We start from the raw sequence: 19,828 nt of genomic DNA on the forward strand, positions 1-19,828 counted from the left end.
ACCCCCACTACTATTTGTTATGATTCCCTTTCGTGTACTAAGATGGTATCTACTAATGAAACAATGATGAGTTTTCCTTATTTCATGTTATTGCATGACTTCACTTATATGCACAACCAAACCCCCCGAAACCGCTAGATACTCAAGAATCTCGGAACCAAAATAATCCATGTACTCTATGGGTGGACATAATATTCGTATATAATCTACTATTACATACCACCATAAGTACATCATAGATATGTTGGTTGAAGCATTTAGCTTATCATCATGCAGTGGAAAATTTCATCCCACAGAAATAAGAAGCACACCCATGAGACTATGGCGAGTCCATCATGGAAATTATATCCAAATGCTTCCATTTGCAATTAATTGTGTTATTCATTAGTATTGTTGGACTATGGCGAGTTAGTCCATGAATCATTCTCATCAATTCTTCTATTAAATTCTTATCAATGTTTTCATCTTCGTAAACTTATAGATCAAAGATGCCTCCATGTAAATCAACAAGATGCAATCCTCCCACACCAACACCACCTACTCCTCAGTTCGATACGACAACTTTAAATGCTACTGTAGTTGTAGCTGTGGCTACAGCCATGGCTCAATATCATTCATCCGGTTCGACTAGAGGAGGAACCCCTATCCTATCTACTCATGGTGAAATCCCTGTGCACTTGAAAGAGTGCTCCTACATGGACTTCATCAACTGCAAGCATTGTCCTTCAAGGGGACCGGTGGAGTCATTTCCCTCTCGCAATGGTTTGAGAAAACTGAATCGGTTTTCGAAATCTGCTCCTGTCCAGAGGAGAGCAAGGTCAAGTTTGTTGCTTGCACCTTTGAAACAAAAGCCCTAACATGGTGGAATAGCCATGTTAAGTCACTATCTCTCATAGCGGCTAATGTTATGGGCTGGGAAACTTTGAAAGACCTCATGATTGAGGAGTACTGCCCGAGGGGCGAGATCCAGAAGCTGGAGGAAGAACTATGGAGCCTAACCATGAACGAATCCAACATAGTCACCTACACCGCCAGATTCTGTGAACTGGTGGCCCTCTGTCCCAACATGGTTCATACTGAGGGAAAGAAAATCGAGAGATATATATGGGGGTTGATGCCACCATACCAAGGAAATGTCTTGGCATCACACCCCACTATATTTGATAGTTCCAAACGATTGGTGCAGAGGCTCATAGACCATAGGGTTCGTACCTCGGCCGCAACAACAACCCTGGCCATTTCAGAACCCGCAAGAACCGCTGATTCCAAGTGGAAGTTTTGGGATGAAAAAAAGAAGACAAAGGCTGCCAAAAAGCAGCAGGTTGTGGTAGTACATGCTGCGATAGCACCTGCCGCTACTGCTCCGGTAAAGCAGTACGCTGGAAGTTTGCCCAAGTGCAACAAATGCAACTTCCATCACATCATTGCCTGCCGGGAAATGCAGTGCTTGAACTGAAACAGGAGGGGGCGCACTGCCTATTTCTATAAAGCTTCGACGAAGCCAATCAACCAAGTCCCCGGCGCAGGAGTGGGCCAAGCTTGCTACGGATGTGGTGAGGTAGGCCACTTCAAAAAGAACTTCCCGAAGGCAGGGTTTGTCGGTGGAGTGGCAAGAGTTCTGGCCATAGGCCATGAGGAAGCGGTTGCTGACACCATAGTGGTCACTGGTACGTTCCTCCTCGATAACGCTTACGCATGCATTATATTTGATAGTGGAGCGGAGAGAAGTTTCGTGAACCAAAAATTTGCTCATTTGCTTAAGCGAAAATCTCGAGCACTTAAAGAACCATTCACTATAGAAATGGCTAATGGCAAGACAAAGAGCACTAGAAGTATATTCATAGGGTGTACCCTTACGATAGATAGCCATTCATTTTCGATCAATCTCATGCCAATCTCAATTAAAAGTTTCGACGTCATTATCGGCATGGATTTGTTGAGTTCACATCGTGCCGACATCATGTGTTACGAAAAGGATGTTCGCCTAAATCTGCCGTCTGGCGAAACCCTAGTAGTTTATGGCTACAAACCCGGCATGAACCTTTGTATCATCTCGAGCATTCAAGCTCAGAAATTCTTGCGAAAGGAATGTCGAGCATTCTTTGCTCATGTGGTTGATGTGAGCCAAGAAACGAAAGACATTCAGAAGATTCCATTAGTACGCGACTTTCCTGATATCTTTCCTGAAGAACTCCCAGGATTACCTCCTCAACATCAAGTCGAGTTCCGAATCTACTTAGTTCCAGGGGCTACCCCCGTAGCCAAATCGCCCTATCATCTAGCACCTGCAGATATGCAAGAGCTACCCTATCAACTTAACGAACTGCTTAACAAGGGCTTTATAATACCTAGCTTCTCACCCTGGGGAGCTCCAGTCTTGTTCATCAAGAAGAAAGATGGATCGTTTCGTATGTGCATCGACTACAGGGAGCTCAACAAACTGACCGTCAAAAATTGTTATCCGTTGCCTCGTATCGACGAATTATTTGACCAACTTCAAGGGGCGAACTTGTTTTCAAAAATCGAGTTAAAATCCGGATATCACCAACTACGAGTGCTAGGGGAGGATGTTCCGAGGACAGCCTTCCGAACTCGTTATGGGCACTACAAATTCGTAGTGATGTCGTTCGGATTAACAAATGCGCCCGCTGTATTCATGGACTTAATGAATAGGGTGTGTCGTCCTTACTTGGATCAGTTCGTTATCGTCTTCATCGATGACATACTTATCTACTCTCGTAGTAAGGAGGAGCATAGTCAACATCTGCGACAAGTCCTAGAAACATTACGTTCTGAGAAGCTCTATGCAAAGTTCTCGAAATGCGAATTTTGGATCCGAAGAGTCAAATTCTTAGGACACGTGGTTAGTGAAGAGGGAATACACGTGGACCCTTCCAAAATCAAAGCCATTGAGAACTGGTCAGCACCGAAGACGCCTACAGAAATTCGTCAATTTCTAGGCCTCGCTGGATACTATCGCAGGTTCATTCAGAACTTCTCCTGCATTGCGAAACCGCTTACAACATTGACCTAGAAGGGCGTAACCTTTGACTGGGAAGAGAAGCAGGAGAGAGCGTTCCAAACACTCAAACAAGCCTTGTGCACCGCACCAATACTATCCCTCCCCGAAGGGATAGAAGACTTCGTAGTCTATTGCGATGCATTAAATCAAGGGCTCGGATGTGTTCTGATGCAGCGAGGTAAGGTCATCGCCTATGCTTCGAGACAGCTGAAGATACACGAGGTCAACTACACCACTCATGATCTTGAACTAGGAGCGGTTTTGTTTGCTCTAAAGATCTGGAGACACTGCCTGTACGGTACGAAAAGCACAATCTTTACAGACCACAAAAGCCTACAACACATATCCGACAAAAAGGAGCTGAACATGAGACAACGACGGTGGGCCGAGCTACTCAGTGATTACGAATGGGAAATTCGTTATCATCCGGGTAAAGCCAATTTAGTAGCTGACGCCCTCAGTCGGAAAGAATATTCTAGTCGTAGAGTGAAATCATTGACTATGACTATCCATTCATACTTGTCCACACAAATTAAGGCAGCTCAGCTCGACGCCTTGAAACCTGAAAATGTAACAGGTGAATCCCTGAGAGGGATGGATAAGAACTTGGAGGTTAAGGGTGACGAAGCTTATTATTTCATGGATCGGATCTCGACCCCGAAACTCGGTGGTTTCAGAGACTTGGTCATGAACAAGGCGCACAATACTCGTTATTCCGTCCACCCAGGTTCAGATAAGATGTATCTGGATCTTAAAAAGTTATACTGGTGGCCTAACATGAAAGCAAAAATTGCTACCTTCGTGAGTAAATGCCTTACTTGCGCCAAGGTCGAGGTCGAATACCAGAAACCCCCCGGTCTACTACAACAGCCTGAGATACTGAAATGGAAGTGGGAGCGGATCACTATGGATTTCATAACCAAGTTGCCCAAGACAACAGGTGGACTTGATACTATATGGGTCATCATCGACGGATTGACCAAGTCTTCACACTTCCTGCCTATCAAGGAAACAGACAAGATGGAGAAGCTTACAAGAACTTACATTAGGGAAATTGTACGACTGCACAGTGTTCCCTTATCCATTATCTCGGACAGAGATAATATATTCACTTCAAGGTTTTGGCAGTCGTTACAAAGTTCCCTAAGAACTGGGTTGGACATGAGTACAACCTACTATCCACAGACTGACGGGCAAAGTGAGAGGATTATCCAAACCTTGGAAGATATGTTTCCAGCATGTGTGATCAACTTTAGGAAAGCTTAGGATACTCATTTACCCCTTGTAGAATTTTCCTACTACAACAGTTACCACACGAGCATAAAGGTTGCTCCATTCGAGGCCCTCTATGGCCGAAAATGCAGATCCCCTCTGTGTTGGGCTGAGATGGGTGGTACCCAGTTAGCTAAAGGACGAATCCCTGATAACACTCTAGAGACCGACATAAAAGCTCTAGAAATCGTTCAGATTCGTGAACGATTGAAAGCCTCTAGAGACCGAAAGAAAAGCTACGCTGATAAACGAAGGAAACTGTTGGAATTCTGGGTGGGCGACCGCGTCCTATTGAAGGTCTTACCCTGGAATGACTTGATACGCTTCGAAAAACGTGGAAAGCTAAATCGAAGGTACATAGGGCCTTTCGAGATTCTCGCAAGAATCAACCCTGAAGCTTACAAACTTAACTTACCACGCGAACTCAGTAACGTACATTCTACCTTCCACGTCTCGAACTTGAAAAAGTGTCTATCCAACGAGACTCTTGTTATCCCACTCGACGAGATCGAGATCAACAAGAGCCTCAAATTCGTGGAAGAACTAGTAGAGATCATGGACCGGGAGGTCAAGCAAATGAAGCAAATCCTTATCCCGATAGTGAAGGTTTGCTGGAACGCCAAGCGAGGACCTGAATTCACTTGGGAGCGAGAGGATCAGATGAAACTGAAATATCCTCTTCTTTTTACTTAGTTATTTGTAACTACTTATTTGCTTAAACTCTAATTTCGGGATGAAATTCCTTCTAACAGGGGGATGATGTGACAACCCGAAATTTCTATTCCTTACAACATTTCAATTCAATAGAAGTCAGAACAGTTTCTGCTAACTTTCAAGCTTTTTGGTTTAAGTTTGAGTCTTTTTAAGTTAGTACTTCGGGAGATTCCAGGAGAGGGGATGCCCTAGGGTTTATTGTACAACAATGGAGTTCCAAAAACTTCAAGAGTTTGGAGTTTATGGCCCAAATGGTATTTGGACCGTAAACCCTAGTGACTATATATATGGCACTTAGCCATTTTTCACACTTTTTCACTGTTTCAAAATTAGAACTCAAATCCTCTCAAGTAGCATCCGACTTTTCCTCCTAGATCTTCAACTTGTAAGTTTTTCTAGCCTTATTAAGTTGATATATTACTTAATCTAGTGATCTAACACACTTTCATCCATGAAATCATTCCAAAAGGTTAGATCTTCAAGTTCATCAAGAACACCAAGAACACACACTAGTGTTCTTGGACTTTTAGCACCTTTTCAAGCCTCTATCTTGTAAGTAATTCTATCCTAGACTATCATAAGGCTTGTTACACTTCCATATATCAATAAAACACCCAAGAAACCAAGGATCAAAGGTGTTTACGGTTCAAGATGTTCTTGAACCGTAAACCCTAAAAAGGGTGCCAAAGTGTGCCCTTTACTCTCCTAAGCATTGGAAACTAACATGGATCCCTTCATTGATATGTTAAGGACTTGAACACATCAAAATACCATAAACCATAGGGGTTTATGATGATAAACCCAAAGGGAAATGGTCTAAGGGCCGTAAACTCCATTTAGGAGTGAAATGGTGCCCTGATCCCTTCCATAGGCTTATACTTCAAATGGAAATGCTTCTAGGGACTTGTAGAGCCTCAAAACAACTCATGTTAAAAGAATCATGAGTTTACGAACGTAAACCCATGATTTTACGACCTTAAACTTAATGGGTGATGGTCACAAAACCGTAAACTCATATAAGGGGGTTTCCTTGAACCCTAAACTCAATAGCAATGTCCTACAACACTTAGATGCAATCCTTGGGAGTTATAACACTTATATAAGGTGTTTATCATGTCCTAGGATGTCTTAAATTTGTTGATTAGTTGTTTAAAGACTAATTGGATACATATATGTGATATTATATGTCAACTAGGATCCATGTGTGTGTTTAGGACTTCACTTGACACCTAGTAATCCTGTTTCATCAGTTCATCCATACCACTCACTACAGGTGAGTTCATACCCTTAATTAACCTTTTAAATGTTTTTAAATGCTTTTATTGAGGGGGGATACAAGTAAAGCTACTATAGTTATTATATCAATCACATGTGATTAATAACTATCAACAAGTGAATCTCTTTTTTTCAAACCGTGTTACCAAACTGTTTTACTTCAAACTATCTTACAAACTCTTTTACATACTAAATGCTTTTTATGAAACTTCTTTTATACTTTAATATTGTCAAATGCATGCCTATATATGTATAGTTATATAAGTAATGTTTAAAAGACTTAGGATAGCTAGGTCGCCTTATTTCCTTTTCCTCGTTGGGATGTGGCCTTAGGGCATCGGTTAATCATCCGATGGTCGTTTCAATATTAGTTATATATCATGTATACATATATAGACATAAAAGTTCCATCAGTCCGTTCAATACCTTTGGGTAGCAAAGGTATACTCACATGCTCATATACACAAATAACATTGCTAGTAGACTATAATAGGTATAATTTAGGGAGATACTAATACTATTACTAGAACAATGAAACATACAATGAGTAAGTTCATACATGAGTCAATAACAAACAATAGATACTATGACGAGAAACTAACAATAGATACTATGATGAGAAACAAAAAATTCATGCTAGACATAGAAAGACCACACAATACAGTCAACACTTACATTACATATACATTAATACAGTTATGTGAGCCACTAAATGGGGCATGACACTACCTGTCATGACCGTTTTTGTATCCATAATCTCCTTAATTGGGGAGCGTATGAGTTTGTGTATAGATCTATACTGGATTGACTATCCTACACCTTGCTGCTCGCTACAGTGGGACTTGCAAGTCTACGGGTGCCAAATGTCATTTCTTACGGCGTCTTACATTGTCTTTTTACTATTGAGTCGGTAGTAGGGTATAGGCCGATCACATGGTACTTTAAATAACAATTGGTTTAAGGTAGTTAGTACAACAGTAGTTACTTAATAGAACATTACAGTACTATAAAATTTTCCTAATACATTCACTTCGTGAACATTCACACGATGCACAGTAATGTAAAAACTATATTTTTGGTTAATGATAGTCGGATTTGGGAAAATACACACTCTTACAAGAGACACACACATAGATACTAGATGCCTTGGTAGAAGGCTACTTTTAGTAGGAAACTTAGGGTTTTCTAGGAGTGTTCAAACAAATACAAACTTTACAAAACTTATACATTACATCTTACAAACATCTTACAAATGCTTTCATACAAACACATAAACTAATATACTTATGATCTCACCAGCTTTAAAGTTGATACTCGCCTTCAAAATAACTTGTATTCTCAAGTCACCAGTAGACATGTACCGGTGCCAGGTTTTTACGAAGATGGAGCTTGTTCAAGACTCCTCTTTTATTTTGATGTACATTTTTGGTCTCTATATAACTTGACAGAACACACTTGTATGAAATTATATTATTAATGCAATGGATGATGTTGTTTCTTGTTTACTACTTTGCATTGTTGTGATACTATACATGACATCCTCCACCCCCGAACGATTCCGCCGTTCCAGTTTTGGGGTGTGACAGTTAGTCAAACTTGTTATAGATGTAAAGGGACCGGTCACTACAGACGTAACTTCCCCAAAGCCAATAACCAAGGGGTAGGAGGATCAGGAAGGATCTTGACTTCGAGTCAAGGTGAGGCAATTCAAGACCCGACTATTGTTACTGCTATGTTCCCACTTAACAACACCTTCGCTTGCATCTTATTCGATCAGTGGAGCTGAGCGAAGCTTCGTTAGTAATAAAATTAAACACTTAATAAATCAACAACCCCATAACCTCAACGAAGCCTTCACGGTGGAAATGGCTAATGGGAAAAATGAAACAACCAAAGATGTCTATGTAGGGTACACATTAACACTAAACAACCATATGTTTCGAATAGATTTGATGTCAGTAAATATTAAGAGTTTTGATGTGATAATCAGCATAGATCATGCTGATATTATGTGTTGCGAGATGGCCGTTCGCTTTCACCTCCCTAACCACGAAACCCAAATAATCTATGGTGATAAACCTGGAGCCAATCTTCGTCATTCTCATGCATCAAGGCACAAGAGTGCCTGCACAAGAAAAACTGTGCTTTCCTCGCTCATGTTGTGGATAAAACCAACGAAAAAGTGAATGTTAAGGACATCCCAGTGGCATGTGACTTCCCGGATGTATTTCCAGAAGACCTTTTGGGGTACCCCCAGAAAGGCAAGTTGAATTCCGAATCGACCTAATACTACGACCCACATCAATCGCCAAATCACCCTACAGGTTAGCTCCCACCGTAATACAGGAGTTATCCAGCCAACTAAGCGAGTTGTTTAGCAAAGGATTCATCCGACCAAACTTCTCACCCTGGGGAGCTCCGATCTTGTTTGTCAAGAAAAAGGATGGATCTTTCAGAATGTGCATCGATTATAGGGAATTAAACGAGCTCACTGTCAAAAACTGATACCCACTTCCTTGGATTGACGATCTATTTGACCAGCTTCAAGGAGCTAGTCACCTCTCCAATATAGACTTAAGATCCGGTTATCATCAACTTCGAGTCCTAGAAGAGGACATTCCAAAACTGCCTTTCGAACTCGATACAGTCATTACAAATTTGTTGTGATGGCCTTTGGTCTAACAAATGCCCCCGCTGCATTTATGGACCTGATGAATCGAGTATGTCGCCCATTCCGTGATAATTTCATGATCGTCTTCTTCGACGATATTCTTATATACTCTCGAAACAAAGAAGAGCATTGTCAACATCTCTGTCAAATCTTGGAAACCCTAAGAGCTGAAAGATTATATGCAAAGCTCTCCAAATGCGAGTTTTGGATCCGTAGTGTAAGCTTTTTGGGTCATGTAGTCATCAATGAAGGGATTCATGTAGATCCTTCCAAGGTTAAGGATATTGAAGGTTGGGCGACCTCGAAAACACCAACAAAAATCCGTTAATTCTTGGGTCTCGCAGGCTACTACCGAAGGTTATCTAGAATTTTTCCAAGATAGACAAACCCCTCAACACATTGACACAAAAAGGCATGTCTTTCAACTGGACAGAAAATCAAGAAACTGCCTTCCAAACCTTGAAGTGAGCCCTCTGCAATGCACTGGTGCTATCCTTACCGGAGGGAATTGAAGACTTCGTAGTCTACTGTGATACTTCGAATCAAGGGTTAGACTGTGTCCTAATGCAGTATGGAAAGGTGATAGATTTCGCATCCAGGCAATTAAAGACGCATGAAGTAAATTACACCACCCATGATCTCGAGATGGGAGCTGTGGTTTTCGTCTTAAAGATTTGGAAACACTACATGTACGGTACAAAGTGCACCATCTTCACCGATCACAAAAGCATACAACACATTCTAAACCAAAAGGAGTTAAACATAAGGCAGGGAAGGTGGGTTGAGCTGCTAAATGACTATGAATACGAGATCAAGTACCACCCATGCAAGGCTAACGTAGTAGCTGATGCCCTGAGCAGAAAGGCATACTCGGGTCGCCGGGTGAAAATCCTATCAATAACTATCCAATCCCACCTAACCTCGCAGATCAAACGATTTTGACAGAAACTCCAGAAGGCTATAGGAACACAGCTAGACATGAGCACTGCTTACCACCCTCAAATCGATGGCCAAAGCAAACGAACCTTCCAAACATTCGAAGATATGCTTCGAGCATGTGTGATTGATTTCGACAAATCATGGGATACCCACTTTCCCTTGATTGAATCCTCATACAACAACAACTATCACACAAGCAAAAAGGTTGCTCCTTCTGAGGCTTTATATGGTCGCAAATGCAGATCGCCTCTCTGTTGGGTTGAGGTGGGTGACACCCAACTAGCCAAAGGGAAATCATAGGACACCACCCTTACAGATCCAGAGATCATTCGAGAGATCACATAAAAGATAATCCCAATTCAAGTCTGACTCCAAGCATCGCGTCACCGGCAAAAGAGTTACGTTGACAATCGACGGAAATCTCTAGAATTCCAAGTTGAAGATTGAGTACTATTAAAGTTCTCTCCTTGGAAAGGGATGATCTATTTTAGGAAACGGGGAAAACTAAACCCGCGATACATCAGACCGTTCGAGATTCTTGTCCGAATTGGTTTGGTAGCTTGTAAGCTGCAGCTACCTTCAGAGCTCAGCAACGTACACCCCGTGCTCCACATCTTGAATTTGAAAAAGTGCTTATCAGATGAAAATCTTGTCATTCCTTTAGAAGAGATCGAAATAAACAAGAATCTACTGTTCGTCGATGAACTAGTCGAGATAATGGATAGGGAATTGAAGCGTACGAAACAGAGGCGCATTCCGATTGTGAAGGTTCGATGGAACGCCAAACGTGGACCGGAATTCACATGGGAACGTGAAGATCAAATGAAGCAGAAGTACCCTCACTTATTCTCTTATTCATGATCCTACCTTTCAAAAGAATTTCAGGACGAAATTCCCTCTAACGGGGGGATGATGTCACGACCAACATTTTCATCTAGGAAATTCTATTCCTATGTGAACATCACCTATTATAGAACTTGTACTCTAAGTGAATACCATGCTATATGCTAACTTGAAATCATCCATTTGAATCCAAACTCTTGATTGAAGTTCAAAACCTAATACAATACATCTCATATGTTCAAACATGGATTGAAAACCCTAAAAACCCGGTTCAAGGTTATTATGGACTAGGATTCTCGTATTAGGCCTAATGGACCAATAAACTTTCAATTTGACTACTTTGGGCCTAGGAACCCTACTTGGGCTCTAATTGGACCCATATCTGTGAAATTAGGGTATTTTGGGTCATATGGGCCTAAAATGATCCGTCTTATTTCTAATGGGCCATGATGGGCCATAACTAGTTTCATAAACCCTAATGGGCTGTAAACTACATCATTGGGCTTCTTTGGGCCGTGAACCCCCATAAAGGCGTAATAGGCCAAAAAAATATTTATTTTGGGCCTCATAAACTCGAAATAAGATAAGAGAGGGCCCAAATAATCTCATTTCCTTTCTCCTTACCCTATTCTTAGCCAAACAATAATACAAAAAAAAAAGATTAACTAGCAAATTGCATGACACCTCACTATTACATGTTAGACACCCATGCAAGAGTGCATGTACCCATGCAACTCTAACATTACCCTCTTCAAAAGTCAACTTCCCCCTATCTTATCCCTCCTCACTCTCGGCCATATGGCCTTTATCACCACCATCACTTTTCATCTTCCAAATCAAGAATTCTCTCTCATTTTCCTCTCTAGCACAAAGAATTACCCCCTCCTATCCTCCTAGTTTTCGAGAATTTCAAGAGCACACCAAGAACTCTTCATCAAAGTTAATCACATTTGGTAAGTTTTTGGTTAGACTCCATAGTTTTAACTTTAAATTACACCAAAATATCTTCTTAACCCAAATCATTTCATGATCTATTCTCTTAGAACATACAAGAGTTTGAAAATCCTTCTCAAGAAGCTTGCTAGGGCCTAGATCTCGTCATCTCATCACCAAAACCCAAAAAAATCAAATCAAAGTGAGTTCATACCCCCTATTGTTTGATTTTTACTTGGTTTTGGGGGAGAATACAAGTTGTTTTGTGTAGATCTAAGTGTGTATGCATGATTTGTGTGTTTTCTTTGGTGATATATGTGTTTATGTGTTGTAAACTTCATGAACTAAAAGATCTACTAAAATATGATGATCTTGGTATAACATAACACTCTTTTCAACATATCTCATAAGAAAAAGGTTTAAAATACATCAAGAATGTTTGAATCCAATAAAACTTCATGAAAGGGGCTAAAAATGACAAAAATGACAAAATATGGGTTGTTTATATAACCTTTGGCTATTATGTGGTTTAAAAGGAAGTTTTTGCTAAACAATGGCTAAACTCGACATTTGAGACCTTATAAGGGACCAAAAATGTAAATATTTTCATAAATTGGCCTTATTGGGCTTTTCACGGTTTTGGGCCCAAAGATTGTAATGTTTGGTCTTTTGTGGGTTAAATTGTCATTTTCAAGAAAGTTATGTCAAAAATATAAATTTACGATAAAAAGGGGTCAAAGTTGTGAAATTATGAACATTTGGGCCAAAAAGATGAAATTTTCTATAAATGGGCCGAAAATGTTTATTTTCACAAAAATAAGCCAAAAATGAGTTAAAAATGTTATTTTTACCAAAAACCAGCCTTAAATACAAGTTTTGTCCAAAATGGGGAAAAATGTTATTTTACTAAAGTTGGGCCTTAATTGTAAATTTTTTTGGCTTTATGGGCCAAGAATGTCAATCTTTACAAAAAGTGGGCTTTTGTGCTATTGTAGTAAATAATTGAGCTAATACTAGCAAAATAATAACAAACAAGCTAATTTTTATCATTCTCATACTATTGGGCCTTAGTGGCCCATTTACATGCTTCATAGGTCCTAAATACTATTTATATGTTTATTGGGCCTCATTGACCTATTAACATGTGCGACGGACCTTGGATACTATTTACATGTTGTTTGGGCCCGTCAATACCTTACATGTGATATGGGCCTCAGTTGTCCTTTTACATATATTTTGGGCCCATGTTATATAATCTCGTTCCTTTCTGGCCTAGAATTGACTTATATGTTTAACGAGCCTTCGTGGTTTGTTTATATGGTTCATTGGGCCTGGAATGAGTTTTATATGTTTCTCTTCGCATAAATTCGATTAAGGATCTAGTGAGACATATCGGTTGACACCAATTGAGTGTATGATTGTAGGATGTAGTTATAACCAAAATCTATTAGAGAGAGATCGGGGGATTTGTGTATAGATCTATACAGGGATGACACCCCACACTTGAGTTGTTTGCTACGGTTAAACTAAACCAGTCTAGGGTGACGAAAACCTTGTTTTTATTATCCGTCGGCGTTTAACAACGCCAAGACAGGAGAAATTGTCATTAATTATTATGGTTATACGACTCACTTAAAGGAATTAACATTATGAAATTTACGGGAGACCATTCTCTTTTCTCTTTGGATTATTCAGGAACATACTCACACTGGTACTCAACCTCGGGGGTTGGTATGGCAGCATTATCTTTTACAGACAACATAAGGTTGTCTGGGGACATTCTCTTTACATTCTCTTCACTTACTTTTGGGATTCTACTAAACAAAAACACACATGCATTAATACCAGATCAAACACAAACACACTAAACTATTTTAAGAAAATACAGGATTTTCTTGTGATTACAAAGTTATACAAATCATTTTCTCAAAACATGCTTATGAACTCACCAACATTTTTATGTTGACCTTTTCAAATTAACTTGTATTATCAGGAAACCGCTGAAGCAGGTTGAGCTGAACAATTTAATGGATGTTTTGTTATATTTTGTTTCATCGTACTTTTATATTTCTGGCATGTAATATTTAAACACAATACTCGATGTAAACAATGTACGTTGTTATATTATGTAACAACCCGAAATCCAGGTATTCTTCTATTTGGCCCTGCATCTTAGTTATGTTGTCATTTTAGGGTTTTCATGACAAGCAACTACGCTGGGCGTACAAGGTGTACGCTGCGCGTACTCGCGCGCCTCATTTGGATGCATTCACCCTCAGGTACGCTGGGCGTACCCAAGGTTATGCTTGGCGTAACTCGTCCAGACCTAAAAACCCAAATTCCTTTGGAGGGCTATAAAAGGAATGTGTGGCTGGACTTCTCACCCACCATCCCTCAGAGAGAAACCCTAAAAAGAGTGTGCATTCATTCTTAAGCCATTTTGTGAGTATTCTAAGCTTAGTGGTGCCATTCTAAGGTTGCAAAGGAGAAGAAGAGCTCATTGGAAAGACTAGAAGCGGTGTTCAAGTGTAGATCTGAGCTTTTCAAGGGTTAAAGCTTCATTATCAGGTAAAAAGTTTGGATCTTGTCACTTGGTTCATGTTATATGCTTCTAGTACCATTTTCTAGAGTTTTAGTCCCAAAGGTGGAGACTTTTTGTGCAAATGGCCTCCATAAGCTTAGATCCTTCATATTTCTGATCTATTGGAGTTGTAGACTCATAAAAATGACATCTTGGACGTGAATATTGCACCATGCATGAGATCTAGGTCCTTGAGTTGGAATAAAATGATGTTAAGAAGTGTTGGAGCCTTTACAGCCATGCCAAGGCTTAAAGGTCTCGACTTTATGGGTTTAGACACATTAATTGAGTTGGATCTAGAAGTTGGAGTAATGGCTTAACCGATTAAGACCAGAAATGAAGGGTGTTGGAATCTGATGGTTACGCTGGGCGTAACTTCTAGTACGCGCAGCGTATTGGGTGGAGACCCCGATCCATGGGTTGGCGATGTACGCCCCGTGTACATCTAGCAGTACGCCTCGCGTACTCACATGGTTGACTTTTGTTGACTTTTAGGGTTTTGGTCAACATGAGGACTTTAGGTCAAGGAAGGGTAAAATGGTCTTTTACCCTCTGAGGAATGATGATAAAGGTAAAGTGTTAGTTGTGGAAGTCGTTGATTATTAAATGATATTTTTATGATTAGGCGAGGTAGGGTCGTCGTTGGGATTTGGAGATAGCGAGTACGCGAGATCTTAGACTTTCCACAAGGTGAGTTTTCTCACTATACTGTACCCGAAAGGGTTTTTATTGTGTGACCGGAAGGTCGGATATGTTATGAAATATATGCATTGCATGTGATAAGTTAATCGTTTATATGTGCCATGTATGATATGTTTGATATGGGCCGGAAGGCATTATGTTATGGGCCAGAAGGAGAATATGTTATGGGCCGGAAGGTGTTGTGATGTGGACCGTAAGGTTGACGTGGGTAGGACGGGAAGGTTTACCTAGTCGGGACGGAAGTCCCCTGAGACACATGGGCCGGAAGGTCAGGGCCTGGAAAGGAGTATGTGCGTAAGTTGTATTATGGGGAACTCACTAATAATTTATGCTTACAGTTGTTGTGTTATGTGTTTCAGGTACTAGCGAGGACCGTGCGAAGGCGTCAGCGTGATCGTACACATTGTCGGAGAAAAACTATTTTATGATCTTTGGGATGTATTTTGTGATGATAACATTATTCACATTTGAATTTGAAATATTAATCAATGGTTTTTGACGTTTACAAAAATGAAAATTTTGTTTTAAAATTTACGTTGTTACAAGTTGGTATCAGAGCCTTGGTTTGAGGGATTCGGATACACCTTCGGGCGTAACTGAACTCAAACCGGGGATTTGAGAAAAACTTTAATTAATAAAAGCAATAAAGATCTGATAAGAGATTTCGAAACAACCAAAGGAGAAGCAGTGTGTACGGTTAGCCAGCGCCCGAACGGTAAAATCCCCAAAATACTCTTACAATATGTGTTATGAGATATGTTATGATGTGATATGCATGCTAGTAGACTAGGTATTCATATTAGGACTAGAGTGGCCTGATTTGTGATGCCTTAGTCTAGGGAAAACTGCTGCTATGAGATGCTTTGAGAGCGAGTGGGTAGCTAGTGCTAGCGAGAATAGAGTACTCATGATCCGGGGTTCGGGGAGGAGGACTTGGGGTGAAAACTGATGCGGTGTAGTTGGTAGTATTCGGCCCGTACTACTGAAGACACCGGGTCAGTAGGCAACCCAAGTAAGAATCCTTGGGTATCGGAGACCGAGTAGGGTTGCGTTATCGAGTGCGATTATGCTCGATGGAGTCTCTGATATTTTTATGTTGTATTTCAGAGGCATCATGGTTGGACCACACCACAGACCTGGTACGAGCGGTGTGAGTGACGAAGAGCTTCGTCAGATGATTCCCGAGGAGGTGGCTGCGGCGATCCGGGCCGAGATTCTGGAGATGTTTGGGTCTATTAAGACCACACTGATGGAGACTTTTGATGAGCGGTACGCCGCCGTGACTGAGGCCGTAGCCGCTGCAGCTACCGCAGCTGTGGCCGCTGCCAGACCGCAGGGTGGTGACTCGTTACTGTTCCGGGAGTTCAGCAACACGAAGCCACCCGAGTTTGACGGGACGCAGGATCCGATCGTTGCGATGAAATGGATTGCTGATATCGAGGGATGCTTCTACACTTGTTCATGTCCGGAGCATCTGAGGGTACGGTTCACTTTGAACCAGTTCTGCCTTGGAGCAAAGGATTGGTGGAAGTTCGTCACGGCGAACTTCACTCTTGCGGAGGTTTTCGCCGTGACTTGGTAGAGATTTACTGCTATGTTCAGAGACGAGTATGTTCCCCCGGTGGAGAGGGAACGGTTGGTTCAGGAGTTCTTGACCCTCAAGCAGGGTAATGATTCTGTTACGGTGATCACTCGGAAGTTTCATGAGAGGGCGATGTTTTGCCCTGAGCAGGTGTCCACTGAGCAGGCTCGGATGAGCCGATATTTGGGTGTACTGAGGAGGGATATCCGGGAGTTCGTATCGAACTCGTCATACCAGACCTTTGCTGAGCTCCAGGCGAATGCCAGGAAGCGAGAGATCGAGTTGGAGACCCAGGCCAGGGAGGAGGCCAAGTCTCAACGGGTGGATCGGCGGCCGGCTTAGTCCCAGCCGGCAGCCAAGCGGACCAAGTCCGCTGATTCGAGGACGGGAGGTCAGAAGGGCCGCACTTGCGGGAAGTGCGGCAAGGGTCATGAGGGGGCATGTCGATCGGGTGCTTGCTACAAGTGTGGCAAGAAGGGGCACATTGCTAGGGATTGCCCCAAGGGATTTATGGTTTGCTTTCATTGCAACCAGACCGGCCATCGGAAGGCCGAGTGCCACCAGCTTCGCCAGGTATCTGCGCCTGCTGCCAGGGTTACCGAGACTCATCCAGTGAAAGCCGAGGCTCCGAAGGCTCGTGGGAGAGCTTTTCAGTTGACTACAGAGGAGGTCCGCGCGGCGCCCGATGTCGTAGCTAGTATGTATTCTTTCGTGTATTTACTTTTATGCTAAGATATTGTTCTTATATTATGATATGCGTAGGTACTTTTCTTGTGAATTCTGTACCTGCCTTGATATTATTTAACTCGGGTGCGAGTCGGTCTTTTGTATCGTTGGCTTTTAGCCAGCACATCGGTATTGATCGGGAGGTGATGAGTCGACCCCTGCGAGTTTCTATAGCAAATGAGAAAGCAGTATACGCCACTGATGTGATTCGAGGATGTGTGCTCGAGATTTTTGGGGTCAAGTTCCCTATAGACTTGGTTCCTATAGTGATGGGGGATGTCTTCCTCATCGTGGGCATGGACTGGTTGAGTAAGTTTGGGGCAGTCATTGACTGCGAGAGATAGCTGGTGACTATACGAGACCCTAGTGGGGGAGTGCTTACTGTGTATGGCGAGGAGACCCGGTGTGGGTCAGCGTTTTGTTCGGCTGCCAGGGCGAGGCAGGGTCAGCGTTTTGTTCGGCCTACGTGATGGACACTTGAGTGGCCGCAGGGAGGCCCAATTCGGTTGACGACGTTCCACTAGTATGCGAGTTTTCGGATGTGTTCCCCGAAGAGTTACCAGGTGTGCCTCCGCAAAGGCAAGTGGAGTTCCGTATCGATATGGTTCCGGGAGCGGCGCCCATCGCCAAGGCGCCTTATCGCCTCGCTCCACTAGAAATGCAGGAGTTATCCTCGCAGCTTCAGGAGCTGTTGGGAAAGGGGTTTATACGACCGAGTAGCTCACCTTGGGGAGCGTCGATTTTATTTGTCAAGAAAAAGGATGGTTCACACCGGATGTGTATCGATTACCGGGAGTTGAACAAGTTGACGGTTAAGAACCGGTATCCGTTACCTAGGATCGATGATCTGTTCGATCAGTTGTAGGGGGCATCTTGGTTCTCCAAGATAGACTTGAGGTCGGGTTATCATCAGATGAGGGTTCAGGATGAAGATATTCAGAATACTGCATTCAGAACTCGTTATGGACATTATGAGTTTGTGGTGATGCCTTTTGGGCTCAGCAATGCCCCGGCTGCGTTCATGGATCTTATGAACAGGGTGTGCAGGCCGATGCTGGATCGGTTGGTGATCATATTCATTGATGATATTTTGGTATATTCGAGGTCTAGGGAGCAGCATGAGGAGCATTTGAGGGAAATTCTTGGAGTTTGAGATCGGAGAGGTTGTATGCCAAATTCTCCAAGTGTGATTTTTGGTTACAAGAGGTCCAGTTCCTAGGGCACCTTGTTAACCAGAAAGGGATATTGGTCGATCCGGCCAAGATCGAGGCGGTGTTGAGGTGGGAAGTGCCGAGATCGCCCACTGAGATCAGGAGTTTTTCTGGGATTGGCCGGCTATTATCGAAGGTTTATCAAGGATTTCTCCAAGATCGTCGTGCCACTTACTAAGATGACCCAGAAGGGTGTTGTATTTTCATGGGGACCGGAGCAGCAGTCCTCATTCGAGACCCTTCGTCAGAAATTGTGCGAGGCCCCGGTGCTTGCACTCCCGGAAGGGATGGAGGATTTTGAGGTATACTGTGATGCATCTATATCGGGTTTAGGGGCGGTGCTTATGCAGAGGGGACACATTATAGCGTATGCTTCGAGGCAGTTGAAGCCTCATGAGTTGAGATATCCCACCCACGACCTGGAATTGGGGGTTGTGGTGTTTGCCCTCAAAATCTGGCGGCACTATCTTTATGGGGTTCGGTGTACCATCTACACGGACCACAAGAGTCTGAAGTTCTTGATGGATCAGCCAAATCTGAATATGCGTCAGAGGAGATGGTTGGATGTGGTGAACGATTATGATTGTGAGATCCTGTACCACCCGGGCAAGGCTAATGTGGTGGCCGATGAGTTGACCCGTAGGGCGGAAAGCGCCTCGATCCGAGACATTTGTATGAGGTTGACGGTGATGACCCCGATTTTGGACACCATCCGAAGAGCTCAGGCTGAGGCTGCGAGACCAGAAAACTAGAAGAGGGAGCAGGTTGTCGTTCAGGTATCAGAATTCGTTACGGATGGTCGGGGACTTATGACTTTTCAGGGTCGGATTTGGGTACCGTTTGTGGGCGGTACGCGTACTATTTTGATGGAGGAAGCGCATCGATCGAATTTCACGATTCATCCCGGGGCTACTAAGATGTATTTTGACCTAAGGAAGGAGTATTGGTGGCCCTGTATGAAGAGGGATGTTGCATGGTTCGTCAAGAGGTGCCTGACTTGTCGAAAGGTTAAGGCCGAGCACCAGCGTCCGCACAGTAAATTGCAGCTGCTAGAGATTCCCGAATGGAAGTGGGAACAGATTACCATGGATTTTATCACCAAATTATCGAGGACTGCGAGAGGAGTCGATGCGATTTGGGTGATTGTGGATAGATTGACGAAGAGCGCTCATTTTCTAGCCATCAGTGAGAGCTCTTCTGCGGAGAAGTTAGCAGAATTATATGTGAGGGAGGTGGTATCGCGGCATGGGGTTCCGATGTCGATTGTTTCAAATCGGGATGTGCGTTTTACTTCCAGGTTTTGGAAGAAGTTTCATGAGGAGTTGGGTACGAAGCTGCATTTCAGTACCGCATACCA

The sequence above is a fragment of the Lactuca saligna genome, chromosome 6, assembly GCF_052625555.1.
Source record: "Lactuca saligna cultivar CGN05327 chromosome 6, ASM5262555v1, whole genome shotgun sequence".
Classification (NCBI taxonomy): domain Eukaryota; kingdom Viridiplantae; phylum Streptophyta; class Magnoliopsida; order Asterales; family Asteraceae; genus Lactuca; species Lactuca saligna.